The following is a 17,100-nucleotide window of genomic DNA, read 5'->3' on the forward strand; positions in this document are numbered from 1 at the left end:
AATTTTGCCATGTTGAAAATAGCTACATTTAGAATTATGTGAGGAAACCAATGTGGAGAAAGAGAGGAGAAGCCGTGTATTCTTCCCAATGCATGTGTCTAAAAATCCTGGAGATAAAAGGAGAGGCTAGAATAAGAAATTTCTTGCCATCCTCTCAAGATATGACCTGATTTTTCTTTCCTAAAGGATTTTGACTTTCAATCATGAAATCTCTTTAAGCGCAGGAAATAGCATTGCAGTTTTTTAAAAAAAATGTTTTGTCTGCAGAAAAATATTTAGCAATAATCTTCTTCATATTATCCAATATTTCAAAACGAGAAATTTCTTTTTTATACCTATAAGCTTTTCTAATAAAAGAAAAAATCTACACAGAAGAATGTTAGCAAAAATGTATGTCTCGTTATTTTCTCTTCTGAAAACAATTTTCAGAGGAATTTTGCTTCTGATCTGTTGTTATTGTAATCTATTTTAATGTAGAGGAACCAGTAGAAAAATATAGCACACTTTAATAGCAAAACATTCTTTGTTGGGCTTTAGTGTCGAACTGAATTAAAGATTAATATACACTCTATAAAACAAAAAAACAAAAAAAAAAAAAAAAAAAAAAGTAGACGCACCAAGAAGGAGTTGTCCGATGGAAACAAAAATTGGTGGATAGGAATATTATGTACAGAATAGGAAATGATTAAAATTTCAGAACAATTAAATGATTTATTTCGAAGTTACATAGTACAAAGTAACGAGTTCAATAAGGTGTTGACCCACCTCTAGCCTGGATGCAAGCTGCCACACGGCGTGGCATACATTGACAAACCTCCGGATGGTCTCCCGCGGTATTTCTTAGCAAATTCGCTCCAATTATCGGGCTAAGTCATCAACATTCCCTGGTAGATGCAGTCGCCTTCCCATCATATCCCAGACATGCTCGATGGGCGAGAGATCTGGCGATCTGTCTGGCCAATAAAGTGTTTGACAAGCTGTAAGACAGTTCATAGCAACACGTGCCGTATATGGTCAGGCATTATCTTGTTGAAAAATAAGGCCAGGGTACTGCAAATAGAACGGCAGCAAATCAGGTCTCAGAATGCCGTCGATGTGCCGCTATGCTGTAAGCAGGGCTTAATTTCTAAATTAAAAGTGCCGGAGCCCTATGGAATACCGTCAGCAAAGAGGAACAATAGTAAATAAATAAATAAAATGCATATTAAAGTCAGTAATGATTATAAAATTAAATAGTTAATTATTATCAAATTAATTAATGTGTAAAAATTGTTATTTAATCAATAATTATGATATAATTAATTAGTTATAAATTAATTAATAATTATTAGATAATTAATTAATTATTTATTGAAATAAATCAAGATTAAAGTAATTAAATGATCAAAATTAAAATAAATCTACAGAGATAAATTAAAATTTAAAAAGCGATTTTTAATATAATTTTATTGCTAAAAACTTGTTATTCAATTACATAAAAGAAGTGCTGCAGCCTTCTTATTTAGGGCTTCGGTGCACTGCGACTAGAATTATGATTTATTACAAAAGCTAAGAAGCCGCGGAGCCGGGATCTGACGCAATTTAAGATCTGATCGTAGGGGGAAAAAAGTTCTTTTATCATCACAAAAATTAAATATACTTGAAATATAGATGATGAAAATTCAGATAATGCTAAAAACAGGGTGAAACAGAATGAAGCTATGAGTGGGTGGAAACAAAACAGGAGGGGAATCTTGGTGAGAGAGAACGTTTTCTTTGACCGCGGCTCTTTGCTGATATAATTATAGTCATCAAGCGGATGTATGTCAGCGGTAAAAGGAGTCCTGAATCTGATTCCTAAGGATGAATGTAAAGTTGTTTGTTACGCTTTTCTCCCCCACCCCGTATGTGGTTACATTAGTGGATACTGTGGGAAGACGATGTATAGGATGTGCTTGAGCAGTTTATCTAAGTATTTCACTCTTGTTGTACTCGCTGTCACTTAACGCACATTTAAGAACTCAAATTTTCGTTCTTGCGAGGATAACTAACTGTAACTATCGACAACAATACACTAGAGGGGACTTTACTTTAACGTCTCAAGTTTTCATGAGTTCGTATTTCTAGGGAAACAGAGTATTGCAAGATCTGCTTATTGTTAAACTAAAATGTTAGAAATTCTAAAATTTTTTCTTGAAATTGTGGTTAAGTTTTATAAAAAGAAGTACCGCAGCTCATCTTATGTAGGGCTCCGGTGCGCTCCGACTAGAATTATAATTTATCTTAAAAATTGAGAAGTACCGGAGCCGGGCTCCTGTGGGCTCCAGCGCAATTTAAGCACTGGCTGTAAGTATGCCTCTAATGACGACCAAAGAGGTCCGGCTATAAAGAAAATGGCACCCCAAACCATAACTCCTGGTTGAGGGCTTGTGTGGCGTTCAATAATAAAAGCAGTATCGGCACGCTACTCTGGGCGTCTCCAGACACGTCTTCGATGATCGTCACGACACAGTTGGAAGCGGAATTCGTCGATGCAGACTTAGTCAGCATCATTCCAACCTTTTCGAGCCAAGCACCACTGTAATCTGGCTCGACAGTGTGGAGGCTAGATATGCAGCGCAATAGACAGCTGCTGATTGAGCAATGTTGATCAGTGTGCCCGTGGGGACTTTTGCACACGTCGTTGTAGTTTTTTGAGGAAGGCCTTCACAGCATAATCGACTTCCAACGTTACATACTTCAAGATCCTCTCAAGACATTTTGATTAATTATATCATACGTTATACATCACATATTACATTTATGAGACTGCAAACATGCGTTAGGGCCCACCAGCGGCCGACCGGTAAAGTCGCGGAACGCTGGTAGTTCGGTCCAAAGTTCGAATCCCGCGAACGGGCTGGCTGCATGGGTGTTTTCATGGTTTTCCAATTGTGTAACGTGTATACGAGCCAGTTTCCCTTAGAAAGTCCTCCACGAAAGGCAGCCCTCCCCTTAGGCAGATAGCACTAGTGTGCTTTGCCATAATTAAATACACACACACACAAATATGCGTTAAGCAAACATAAAATATTGTAAAGATAATTCAGCTTTGAAATTAATAAGCAGATATCATCTGTTAAAATGCGTATTAATTTTTCTGACGTACTCTGCACATATTTTATGTATTTATTTATCAACTCTTTAAATCATTATAAAATCCATCTAATACAGAATGGACCTAACAGCTCAAACGCTATCAGTAGAGTATCTGCCTCATATCCATGAATACGTAAAAAATGCGTCTGCTGCGGTTATATGAAATCTCGGGAGAATACAGAACATTACACGCTAAGCAATATTCAAATATAATATACATAAATCCAATAAATTTGAATTGATAGATTACGTATGCTAAGATAGTGCCAACGTTAAATAAAGTAATAATCAAGTACAGTATATAAGCAATAATCGCATTTCCCCGTGAGTCTTTTGTGGTGTAAATAATTGTCATGTTTGTATCCCTCAGAAAGGCCGTTAAACAGTATATGTGATTACAGTAGGCAGACCATAGATTCTAATACCTTTAATTGAATATGTTATAAGTACTACTTGACTAATAGCAATATGCAAAAGAATTCCACTTTTGCTTTACTCAGCACAGCTAGGTAAAAGTACTCGCATTATATGTTGTATGGTAGTATTTATTTACTGTTGCCGGTAAAACTGAAGCCCTTTGTAATTATGATTTGAAAGAAGAGATAAACTATGCTGAATATATTTAGAGTACGTATTAATTTCGAAACTCTAACAAAAGAAGCGAATCAACAAAAATCACACAAAAGTCAGAAAAATTTACGTATAATATCTCCAGAAAAGTTACGAGTTAGAATACGTTAAATAATATCTTCCCTTACTTCTACTCATATAGATGATATGAATATTAAGATGTGATGTGCAGCTATTCAGAATACTATTATTAAAATCTCTCGAGGTACGAATCCAAGTCCAAGTGCTGCAGCCTTCTTATTTGGGCTTCGGTGCTCTACGGCTAGAATTATGATTTATTACAAAAGCTAAGAAGCCGCGGAGCCGGGATCCGACGCAATTTAAGCTCTGATCGTAGGGGGAAAAGTTCTTTTATCATCACAAAAATTAAATATACTTGAAATATAGATGATGAAAATTCAGATAATGCTAAAAACAGGGTGAAACAGAATGAGGCTATGAGTGGGTGGAAACAAAACAGGAGGGGAATCTTGATGAGAGAGAATGTTTTCTTTGACCGCGGCTCTTTGCTGATATAATTATAGCCATCGAGCTGATGTCTGTCAGGGGTGAAAGAAGTCTTGAATTTGACTCCTAAGGATGAATGTAAATTTGCTTGTTACGCTTTTCGCCCCCCCCGTATTTGGTTACATTAGTGGATACTGTGGGAAGACGATGTATGGGATGTGCTTGAGCAGTTTATCTAAGTATTTCACTTTTATTGTACTCGATGTCACTTAACGCACATTTAAGAACTCAAATTTTCGTTCTTGCGAGGATAACTAACTGTAGCTATCGACAACAATACACTAGAGGGGACTTTACCTTAACGTCTCAAGTTCTCATGAGTTCGTATTTCTAGGGAAACAGAGTATTGCAAGATCTGCTTATTGTTAAACTAAAATGTTAGAAATTGTAAAATTTTTTTCATTCTAAAATTGCAATCTAAAATATCATCAGGCCAGACATTAAAAATTGCAACTAAAGACATCTAAAATTGCAATCTAAAATATCATCAGACCTTACCTGATGCCAGACATTTCATCAGGTAAGATGGATTTCCAAGAAACCTACGCAAATATAAGTTTCTAAATATTTCACAGTTCTTCATTTAGAAGTATTCGTGTATTCATCACGAAACTTATATTTGTGTATTGGTCGAATTGTATTGAACAAAGAATAATTACATAGATAGAATTTTTCAAAGAATTATTCATCTGAAGAGTGGAAACAAAATTTTTAATTTACTATTCTTACAATATTTTTAAAATTTATTTGTGAATGAATCGAGTGTTTTTATTATCAAAAATTTACTTTTTGATTTTATTTATTCCAAGTAATACAGAAGAAACAAGAGAGACTAAGCACTGTGTTTTTCATAATAATAGAATCAAAGCGTTCAAATCCAAAAAGTCAAACCTCAGTTTATTCATAGCCCTTTTATCATTCGCATGACGAGTAAATTTTACGTACTCTTAACTTACTTGCGTGTTCTTAACATATTCATTGTAAGTAAAGAGTCAATTTAATTTAGCACATATTTCAAGCAATGCTTATAATCAATAATAATTAATAACAATTATTAAAAGTATAAAAATCTGAAGGTTTCAGATTTTAAAGGTCGCTCAAAAGTGTTTATTCAGGTTTTTTACGCTCTCGTTGACCTGGCAGTCTACCAATTTGCTGTTACATTCACTTCTGCTAACCCAGTTTTTTTTTTTTTTTTTTTGTCTTTTTAACTTTATTATCAGGCATCATTTTCTACGCACTCAAGCCATATACAATCCACCAGCAAAATACAAATATTTCAAAAGCAGGATAGCAGCTTACGTTTATAGTTCCAGATGCAGCGTTAAGTGTTGGCATACAGGTTTCTGTTTATTTTTAGTCTTTTCTTATTTCAAAATATCAACGTTCAGTTTTCTTACTAAGATGGCTTTTCAAAACTTTTTTTTATTAACGTTTAGTTGTGTTTACTTTATTTATCAAATATCAGGTTCTTATAGCATACGCCACATACAATTAAATTCAACAGCAAAATCACAAAATATTTAGAAACAACATACATTTAGAATTTCCTATAGACTGTCTCGCGCTCTGGAGATAAAAACATTTTTTTTTCCTGTTCAGTGTTGCCACTTCAAAATATGAAATAAATAATAAAACGAATTCGAAATCGAGCTCTGAAATTTCTCTGACCTTAAGTGTCTGTCTTCTTCAATAAATCAAACCACACACTGTGCTTTCTAGTGTACAGATTTATTCTTTAAATCATTTATGGTGCTCCTACTCCCTAAAGGAACAACAATAACAGCAACAACAACAAAAATACTTTTTTTCCGTAATATTGTTGCTGTCACCTGGAAAGACAAAACATTTATTTATTCATTACCTTACATAAAAACAAACATTTTGATTTAGTGCATTAGAGAAACTTTACTTTTTTCTCGAAGTTAATAAAAGTCGAGTTATATTACATTTTAGCGTTAAAGTACACCCTGTATATTAAAGAAGCTGAGTTTAGCTACATAAAATAATTATAAGGGGCAAAAACATAACATACATAAATTCATTCAGATTTAAATAACTTTTTAATTAATTTTTAATTAATGTAAATTATTAGTCCAAAGGGGCAATTGCCCTCAAGGACTATTAATTTCGTTTTGGCATTTTGAGTCGAAAACTTTAAAAGGCTGCATCACTTTTCAAATCGTTACCACTGTAACAACTTTAATATCGTTATTAATCTCTCGTGCATTTGAAATACATGAATAATAAATAATGTACAGGTTACTGCCAATATTGAAACGCAGGGCTCGAGAGCTGCATGCATTTTCTCGCACGAAGCATGTAATTATTTTTTAAGAATAAGTTTATATACTTTTTCTTCTCTTGTTTGTATGCCGCCATTTTTTTCTGAGTGTAAAATAAAAGTTTTTGTTCTGTTCTGTCATCGGAGTTTACTTCAAATTGTTAAAAATGTATCACACCACAATATATTATCGCCTTGTCTTATATTTAAAGGAATTAAATAATGAGGAATCTGCATAATATATGTATGTTTCTCGCATTGTGATAAAACAACTGTACCTAGAGCCATCAAAATTTGAACAACGTAATCTTCCATAGAATATGGGCATGTGGAAGCCCTAATTTGTATTTGAAATTTGTTTTATTATCGATTTCAGATTTTGTAACAGTTCAACGAATTTTTGATTTAAAAAACTAAACGATTTCAACGCGAGCAATGGCAACACTGTATGAAAAAAAAAACACTCTTATCTTCAGCGCGCGAGACTGCATTGGAAATTCTAAAGATATGCTCATTTTAAAATTAATTTGCGATATTGCTGTTGAACTGAATTTTATAATTTGAGTACTTAGAACATGATATTTAATAAATATAGGTAACACACACACGCACATACACACACATACACAAAGAAACGCCCCTTTGGACCTAATTTAAAATCTGAGACCTTTCAGATTTTTGTTTCTTTTAAATCCAATTTCTTATTGTTCTTGTGTAATCTGGACTTTCTTTTAATTGTTCAAAATGACGCAAACACTTACGCGCGTCATCCCCGTCTTTAGTGAACAGCCACTAGGTAAAAAACAAGAAGCTTAATGCAATCTAAATTCTACAAATTTATGGATTTATTTGTTATTAAAACCACAGCTGTTTAATCAAATAGCAAAAATTTGTTAACTTATGAAGGATAGAAGAAAACGTAAAAAATAAGCATTTATAAGACAAAAAGCAATTAAAATAAGATAATAAAATTGTAGGAAAATTTACGTTGGTTTTGATTGGTTGGTGTACATTACGTACACATATCTCATTTAAAATTTTGAATTTTCTTTCAAAATAAAGTTTTTATGATATGCGCAACATATAACAATCTTATAGCTACAGAAAGGCTGTTGGCCGATTATTATATATTGCGAAATTTCTATCGACGTTACTTGCAAGAATGAACTTTTGAGTTCGACAGGAGAGACTGGATAATAAACATATTTACTAGTTCTTTTTTCTTAAATCAACCACAGTCGAACAAATCCAGGCCTTCGCGTTTCATGTCAGTGTCCGCTTTCAACATTAAAAACTAATCATAATATTTTCTGCAATGTGAAATACAGCAGGGACAAATTTAATATTTATCTTTTTTTTTTTAAAGAATTCTATTAAATGCCAGTTTTTCTGCGCATAATTAGTATCCCTGTTAAGAAAATTTGTAACAAAATATTACAGTGTATGTGAATTAAATCCGTGCAAAATATTCCATTTGTTAATTTGTCAAGTAAATCGTTTAAAATCTCGAATTTATTCCCGAGACCTTACTTTAAATATGAGTAGTTTTTGTTAGGTCGCCAGCTGTCCCTCAGACGATTTAAAAAAAAGTGGTTTTAACTTGATTAAAGAAAAATATCATTTCTCGAGTTTTGAAAAAAAAAAAAAAAAAAAAAAAAGAATTTAAGAAACATTTTAAAGAATTTATAGTTTAAACTCTTGTATTTTCTGTAGACAGCTCTGAATACCAGTTGACATTTTAAATCTCAAATACTATTTGAATGAACATCTTCATTTTTATCTTTTTTTACTTCCATAGAGTATTTTTAGTATTAACACCTCTTTTTAATTCTGAAAATAATATGAAAATTTTGCTCAATTATTTTGTAGCATTTCAATGTAAATCACCGCGGCTATTTATTTCGAACTTGACTTTGCGAACACTTACGCATTATGGATGGAACATAGGATCATTATTAAGAATTTTAGAAATTATATTAGTTTTATTTTCTTTCAGAATTATTCGACTTTTTCTCAAATCCAAGATTTCTTATTTTTAAATTCTACTCTCTAAACGCCCATTGATGGCCAGTTTGCTTGTGATTCCATAGCAGAGTTTCATAGTTTAATAACAGCACCATTTTATCTGTTGAGGAAATAATTGGCTTACAAACGTTAAGGCGATGGTAAAATTAATAAGTATGGGAAAGTAAAACTTTCATTAACATCAAATTGCATATGAAGGTAGCAAGTGTGTTCATATATGGGAAAAGCCAAGCATTATGTGCACAGATAGAAACGATATTTTCGTAACTTATATAATGATGTCACATTTGGATCATTAATAATTTCACTTTTAAGTTAAAATCAGGCAAACAAAACTTACATTAATAAAGTATGTATAATCCCCGAAACTTCACGCAAACTATATAGCTATTGTCCATGCTTTCATTGAGATAACAAAACATCGCAGATGCCACAATGGCTATTCCTCCCTGAATGCAGTTTTTGACTGTCAGAGACTGGCTGGAGAGATAAACATATAGAGGAAACACGCCGGCCACGTCAATGTCGCCCAGAAATTCCAACCGTGAAAGCTAGCAACTAGAAACATAAAGAAATAACCCCAAATAACTTTATTTAAAATTAAGAAACTTAAAATATAGTTAATTAAAATTTGCGACACAACAAGTTTCTGTAATGCTTGTTTGGCGGACTTCCCCGTTCTGAAGCTGTATTACCGTAGGCATGTAAACTGGACCCTGTGCAAGCAATGAGTGGTCACATAATCGGGAGAGTATTAATACATTTAGTACTTTCTCCATTGTTATGAAGAGTATAGATAAAATGGAGTACTGTACGAAGAGAATGCATCAGGATCTTTGCTGATTTTCAGAAGGAGGGGCACCTAAATATTTTCGTGCCTCTTGACGGTAGCACGTTCCCGTTAAGGCTTGCATTAGATACGAATAATTCTGATTTATCACCCAGATTTTCTCATTAGCGATACCAGACCCTGAAGCAATTTAGGTAAGAATGCCTATATAATAAGGATTATATCTGCTGTGGCAGGAGAGTATTCTAGACCTCGATTACTGCTCCACTTCATATTCTGAAAATTCCCTCTGGTTTGTCTTTGACACTCTAAGGAATCTTGAATATCTGAAATTCTAGCCTGTAACATGCACCAGATCGCATTTGTTGTTGTTCTTACCAAAAGAAATAGGCTTGTCATTAGTGTTCCTAATTAGTGTTCCTAATCAAAATGTTCATTGCGAATTTGAAGAATAGACCTTATAATGCCTTGTTGTTGGCGAAGAAAGTTAAGGACACCCAGGATATATGCTTTTTATAACATGCTTTTGTATTTCGAAGCTCCAATATGTGTGTTTCGTTCATGTGAAGCTCCAGATCTGCATTTACATGCCATTACCCAGCTTCTTTCTGAGAGTTTCTTTGTACAACTTGTACCCTGCTTCAAAGGTTTCTGTAAACGTTGCGTACTACATGTCTCGATGTGGTGAAGTTTTATGTGTTGAAGAGCTTTAATCAACGAGCTGACGTGTGATACTGAAATTTGCAGAATTTGCTGTGGCGTCCATATGATATTTTATGTCTTCGTTTTACCATATAGCTGAGTGGCATGCGCAACCTGCATGTAATGAACGTACGGTCGCCTAGTATGGAAAAATTACAGATTACCCAGCCCTGAATAATGCATTATTAGGTTTCTGTTGTAGCTAAAGTCATATCCGGACATTTATGTGACTCAGCGGTTCAAAATGTCTGCGCAGAGTCCTTCGCATTAATGGTACTTTAATCAAAATATATATATATATATATATCAGGAAATAAAAAGATAAAGACTCTTCACATACCATATCGAGCTATAAGAAATAGAGAAGTTAAACTGATAAAAACTGAAAAATGAAAAAAAAAAAAAAAAAAAAAAACGCAAAGGGTATTCGTAATTAAAGATCAAATGCAAAATAAATTCATGTTAGTGGCGATTAAAATGTAGTTTTTAACGCTTCAGGTTGTTTAAAAGAAATATACATTCAGTGAATCGACTAGCTTTCTAGTGAAATCCTTTTTTAAGTTAAATTATTTTCACAGTGATTCTCTTAATTCAGTTTCTGAAATCTTTAGCCCGAAAATTAATTAGTTGATTTTTTTACTACATTTCCTTTTCAGAGAAAGATGGAGCTGATCATCCTAAGATTTTAGTTCACTATCATATTTATTTTAAAGAAGTAAGTTTATTTATCTTTTTTTGAAAGCATGTTTAGGCTTCGAGAATCATACGATGGTTAAAACTTTAATTGGTGTACTTCAGTTCTTTACTTTTAATTAATATTAAATTTGAAGGAAGCCAATTTAAATTATTTCAAAAATGTTCTTACCTATTTTCTTTCAAATTCATGCTTCATTTTTATTCTCTTTTAAACTATGATTTAGTGATATTATTCATTAGTTTGATTTAAAATTTTTTACTTCCATGCATGTTCTGATTATATTTTGTATTTTCATATCTTATTTAGCATTTTGATTCTAGTTCATCTCAATTAATTTTCATTTAAATTCATTGATTGTATTTTTGCTTGCTGTTTACTCACTTTTATTGTATGATAGTTTCTGTATTTCAATGTCCAGCCATGGATTAAAAATATCTCCATTTAGAGTATAAACAAATTTTTATCAACTTTATTGGAGAAGAAAATAACAGTAATTATTTATGAGCTACAAACAAAGCATTCTAGGCTTGTTTTCCTTATTAGGGATGTCTTGATTGAGATCGTCTAAAGGGAAAACAACTCTTATTGATACTGCACTTGAGAAAACTCATGAAGCATGCGGGAAGGAGAGAGAAAATACCTTATATACACCCGCTAAGGTGAATGGGAAGAGGGGACTCCATCGCAAGATCCTGGTGGTGACAAATTATCGTCTATCACCTTAATTCAATTGCCACTTGCAGAGTCATTAGGAGATGAAGAGTGAAAATGTGCATTGCCATCGCTGAGATTCGAATTTCGGATCTTCTGATTGATTCTAATTACACCACGAAGGCACGCGGTAAGAGGGAGAAAATACTTACAACCATCGCAGCCTTGGATGTAAAGGTATATAAGCTATGAAAGTAAATTAAAACATTTGCTGATAGAATTAGAAGATATTAGTCTGTTAAGATCCTTGCAACTTATTTATAGCCTTGTAATTATGTAATCAATGTGTAATTGTGCATTCAATAGAAAAATGCTTAAAATTAATACTAAGAATAGCTGTGATTCTCTTTAATACTAAGAATAGCTGTGTACATCCAGTAGGAATGGCAGTGCGGCAGAGCAGTACATGTGAATTCCCCGATTACGTTCTGGTACCCTGTTCACTTTTCCCTGTTCCTGACTTTTCAAATTTATTTATTTATCATCATTTTCTTCGCACGTACGCCTCATAAAATTCAATAGTAAAATCACAAGATATTTAAAGACAGCAAAGATTAGATTTCTGAATGTAATGCTAAAAGTTGGTAGATATATATTTTTAGATTCGCTATAGTACTTCCTTAAAAATAATACATTGAGGTAATATTTGATGGGAACATCCTTTTATCTGAAAAGTAATACGGACAAAAATGTAAGGATCGAGAACATTGTTATCTCTGGTGCTAAAAATTCGACAAGAACACAGTATTAACCAAGTCTGAAACAGTTAGAAAACTGAGAATTTCTATGTCAAATAGAAAATAATTTTTAACAAAAAAAAGTAGAAGAAATAGCATGCAAAAATCGGCTTCGTAGATGGTGAGTATCAAGACGTCTATTTCTTCAAAGAGAAGAGTACACAAATTTGAATTGCTTTCACCAATCGGTTGCTCGGACTTAAATTTAATATCATATCATATCATGAAGTGAAGAATTCAAATACATCCCAACTGAATTGTTCTCATGATTTATTTAGGAATTTGTCTAGTAATAATTTTGTGGTTGATAAATTTGCCTCTTTCTTCGCTTCAGAGGTCTGCAGAACCTTAGTTTTATAGCTGATTATTGTAATGAAATCAAGAATAGTACAGTTCGCCAAAATATTTTACTTTACACAAATTCTGAAGAATGGAAAATAATGCAAAAAGATTGGAAAGTCTGAGAGAAAAAGTCATTAGAACTTTCTAAAATCTTGTTGTTACGATATAAATGAAAAAGGTGCATAATTGATTGCCGACAGATTTGTAAAACAGTTGAAGCAAACATATAAAGGAATGAAGGAAAAATCTACCAAATTTTGCTTTACTTGGATCAATGTACGCCATGTAAACAATGAAATATTTGAAAAATGAAAACATTTTCCCCCATCAAATTATATAAGAGCCTTTCAACCATTAGACCTGGACGTAGTCAAGAAATTAAAATGATGGTCTGCAGGAAAATATAATTCAAATTATCCTTCAGAGCTTTATTGTGGGAAATACCCATAGAAAGATAAAAATGTTTGAGCCTATGACTAGGCACTCTTCGATTTGCACCCAAAAAATGAGAAAAGATTAAAAAAAAAAAAACTTTTAAAGTGTAGAACCAAGCGGAAAAGGTGATAGTGAAAATGTAATGAAATCGTTTTTACAGATGAAGAGGACTGGAATCTTCTGGAGCAGAGCTTATTTGTTGTTTTTGTGGTTAATCTCATTTATCTGAGCTAATCAAAATAATATCACAGATTTTATATTATCAGGGAGTGTAAGACTGTGTCTGTTGTTGTATGATCTTCGAGCCCTTAAAAGTGACACTATAACTTTAACCAGTGCAGCCTTATTTTCGAAGGAAAGCACCTCAGGGAACGGATGCAATGATATTCCAAAACTCTTCTCATACTATCAAACCATTCGAGAGGACTTTGGCTTCCCAGATAGATTTCGGCCATATCTATGCGGCATGGGGGCATAAGTGCACAGATACTGTACATTTACAAATGTCCATGTCTTCTCTAGGATTCGAGGCTGGATCCTTCGTCATGATTGTCAGTGTCACTAATTACTATACCATTGGGTCGGCTAGACGTTATTTTCGAAAATACTTTCGTAACTTTCAACTGAATTGTTCACCAGATTTTCTCAAAAATATGCACCGTTTAAGGGTTGATAGAAAACAGATTGATAGATTAATTTCCGAATGAACTTTAAATGGTGATTGTCTAGAAAATGGATAAAAATAATACCACTTTCAAGATACAATCCTTCCCGTTGGTAAGATTTAGACATTTTTTTTCCTAGCTTATGATGGCGACAAAGCTGTGCAAGATTTCAATTCAATTCATAATAGTCACATTCAAACGACATGTTAAACAACACTCGTATATGATTTTTAAAGTCCAATAGATGTACTTTCGTGTGAAAACTGGAATAATAGTAACTGCACCAAGCGAAGGGTTAAAGTACCCTTTATTAACTCTTTAAAATATACAATGCGCCAACTCGAAGCTAACAAACTTCGCCTCTGCTTGGGCTGTAACTGAAAATCAGATAACGAAAATAAAAATTTGAAGATATTAACAAGTGATAGAACTAAACTACAGGGCTCAGCGAGATCCCGTTACTTAAATCTTCTTCGAATTTAGTGACAGCAAGTAAGCCACGTGAACCAGCAACAAACAAACGTATCTACGGCAGAGGTGGCAGCTGTGGCCTAACTCTATTCTCCGTTCGCACTGAAACTCGGCTTTTAAATACTTTCTTCAAAGTAGAAATTTGCGTTCCTCCACGCGCGTTACAAAATTTAAATATTCTGGCACAGATAATTAGGGAATAAAGGCTTATAGGAAAGTTTAAAATTAAACTTTAACTTGTTTGTTAAAATAAATATGAATCCCTACAATTTTTTAAGAAAATAAAATCTGTATTTATATTAATAGCATCCTTACAAAAAGCAATTATTTAACCAAGATAGGCAAATGAAATGAAGTACATGTTCATTCTGATTTTTTTTAAATGTCATAGAAGTAACTATATTTTATAGAATTTTTAGAAATGTGAAACGTTCTCAAGCTAAAATATACATATCACAACTTAAACAATAACTTCAACTGTATCTAGTTTTTATAAAGACATCTTTTCGAACGGTTTTTCAAAGGACGTGTAAACGATGCTTAACTTTATTTTTATATACACTGCCCGTTATTTTCAAAATTTCAAATAATAATAAATAAATTTAGCTCTTTTTAAAAAATAAAATATAAAACGTTTGACTTTCGTGCGACGCAAATGGACCAAGCTATTTGGTATAATAATCAATAATCATGTTTCTATCATATATATTTTTACAAATTAATGAGCGAAATGTTTATGTCATGTCTAGGAGCAAAAACAATTTTACTTTACACCTGACTGCCACGGGCTCCGACATAGCAATGTGAATACTCTACATCTAAAATTTTAAACACCATTCCAGAATTTTAAATGTTTATTTAATAGAATTCTATTCATATATTTGCAAGTTATACACTATAAACACAATAACACAATTTGAACTTATCTGCACCAGCGTGAATAAGCCTGGCATAATATTCGGAACTCAACGCAACTTTAGGAGGAAAAATACCGCAAATTCAAACACAAGGTTTCATCCTTTCCAACGCAGCTAATTTTATAAATATATTTTACTAATATCCGCAGCAGGACAGCAGATTCCATTTCATTCACCCAAAACTCAAATGTTATAACGCAATAGTATCGCAAAAGACGCAAAAAACTTCGACTCAAAATCAAAATATTAAAATCTATAGAATATCATCCGCTGTTGCCATTCCAGCACTACCAAGTTTTTCTTCCTGCAGCTGTTGCCAGACCTATCCTCACTGTATGATGAGAGGTACAACATCCTCCCACCCTGATTTTCTTAAAATCAGGCATTGCACAAAATTTTCTAACATTACGAATAAAACAAAACAGTACTATGTATTAGTTTAGAAAACACATAAAAGAAACTCGGTTAACATACAATATATATGACAGATCATACTAAAATGAGATCCATAAAGAATAAAATTCTAATTAAAGTCATTGCTAAAGAAAAGAGGATATAAATCCAAAACATCTATATTGTACATTATTTCTATGAGCACGTCCTTGGTTTTAAGAGTCTACCGTATCTAGATCTGTTTTCAGTTGCCAGAATTAGCACAGGATCACTGGTAGTTGAAACTTCTAGTGGATACAGTTTTTTGATTGGTCTTAACAAATATCCTCTGCTTATTTTTACCGTTACCACTCTGGTAGCCCCATCTCTGCTACTGAATATTTTTACAATTTTGGCCACATTACACGTTTTTTATTGTCTAGTTCTATGAGGAATACATCCCCCACCTTTAGGTTTTGACATGAAGCGCTTGCCTTCTGCACTTGTTGAGCCAGATATTCCTTGCGGAAGCGACTTCTCAGTTCTTGTCTCAACGTATTGCAGTAATTTACACGCACATTCAGTTTCTGGGAATCGATGTAATCCAGATCTGGTACCCCCACTTTTTTTATGTCTTGCGAAAACAGGGAAGGTGTCAGAGGTACGAGCTCTTCCGAATCATCATAGATGTATGTTAAAGGACGATTGTTTAATGTGGATTCAACATCACACAGGACGGTCAGTAACTCCTCGAAATTCACCGACGATCTCCCTAGAATTCGCACGAGAAGAGTCTTGGTGGAACGAACTAAGCGCTCCCACCCCCCACCACGCAGCCGTAGGGGGGTGAATTTCCATTTTATTGGAAAACACTCGTTTTCTGTGATTTTTTTCCAATCCAGGCATCTCAGAGCATTATCTGCTCCGGTAAAATTGGTTCCGTTATCTGAATACATTGTCGGAGGACGGCCTCGTCTGGCAATGAACCGTCTCAGAGCCTGTAGAAACGTTTCGGTACTCAGAGAGGTGACAGGCTCCAGGTGGATTGCCCGGTATACGGCGCAGGTGAACAAGACGATATAAGCTTTACTCTTTGGTCTCAGAAGTAAAGGTTCACAAAGATCGACTCGAGTTGTTTCAAAGACTGCCGAATCTCTTATTCTGTCAAGGGGTAACTGGATTGGAGGGGTAGATAAAGCCTCAGCGGTAAATCTCCTACATACTACACATCGACTTACGCAAGATCTTATATTACGTTTCGACGAAATGATATATTACGAAATGTTATATTACGTATCGCGCTCTTAAGTTAGCAGCTAATATCTGCATTCCCGCATGACAGTTCTTTTCATGATACTCTCTTATGAGGCCTTCAGTTAAGTAATGCTTGGACGGAAGCAACAGGAGATAAAGGAAGCAGAATTCATCATCACGTTCAATGATTTTAGTTTTAACTCTGAGGACTTCGTCGTTGTCTCTCACTACCAATAATCCATGGACGGAATCTCCATTCTCTTGAAAGTGCTTCCTTTGCTCTAAACTCCACAAAAATGTTTCGGCGTTAGTTTTTTCTTCTACTGTTAAGGTATCCGAAGAATACGAGGGCTTCTTTAGAAGTTTATTAGTAAAGCGTAGAACCCAGCAGAATACTCGAACTATTTTAGAAAAACTCGAAAAACGTTTGTACCACTCAGAATC

This window comes from Stegodyphus dumicola, chromosome 7 (assembly GCF_044657685.1).
Source record: "Stegodyphus dumicola isolate Sdum_Otavi_A_Nest chromosome 7, ASM4465768v1".
NCBI classification, from domain to species: domain Eukaryota; kingdom Metazoa; phylum Arthropoda; class Arachnida; order Araneae; family Eresidae; genus Stegodyphus; species Stegodyphus dumicola.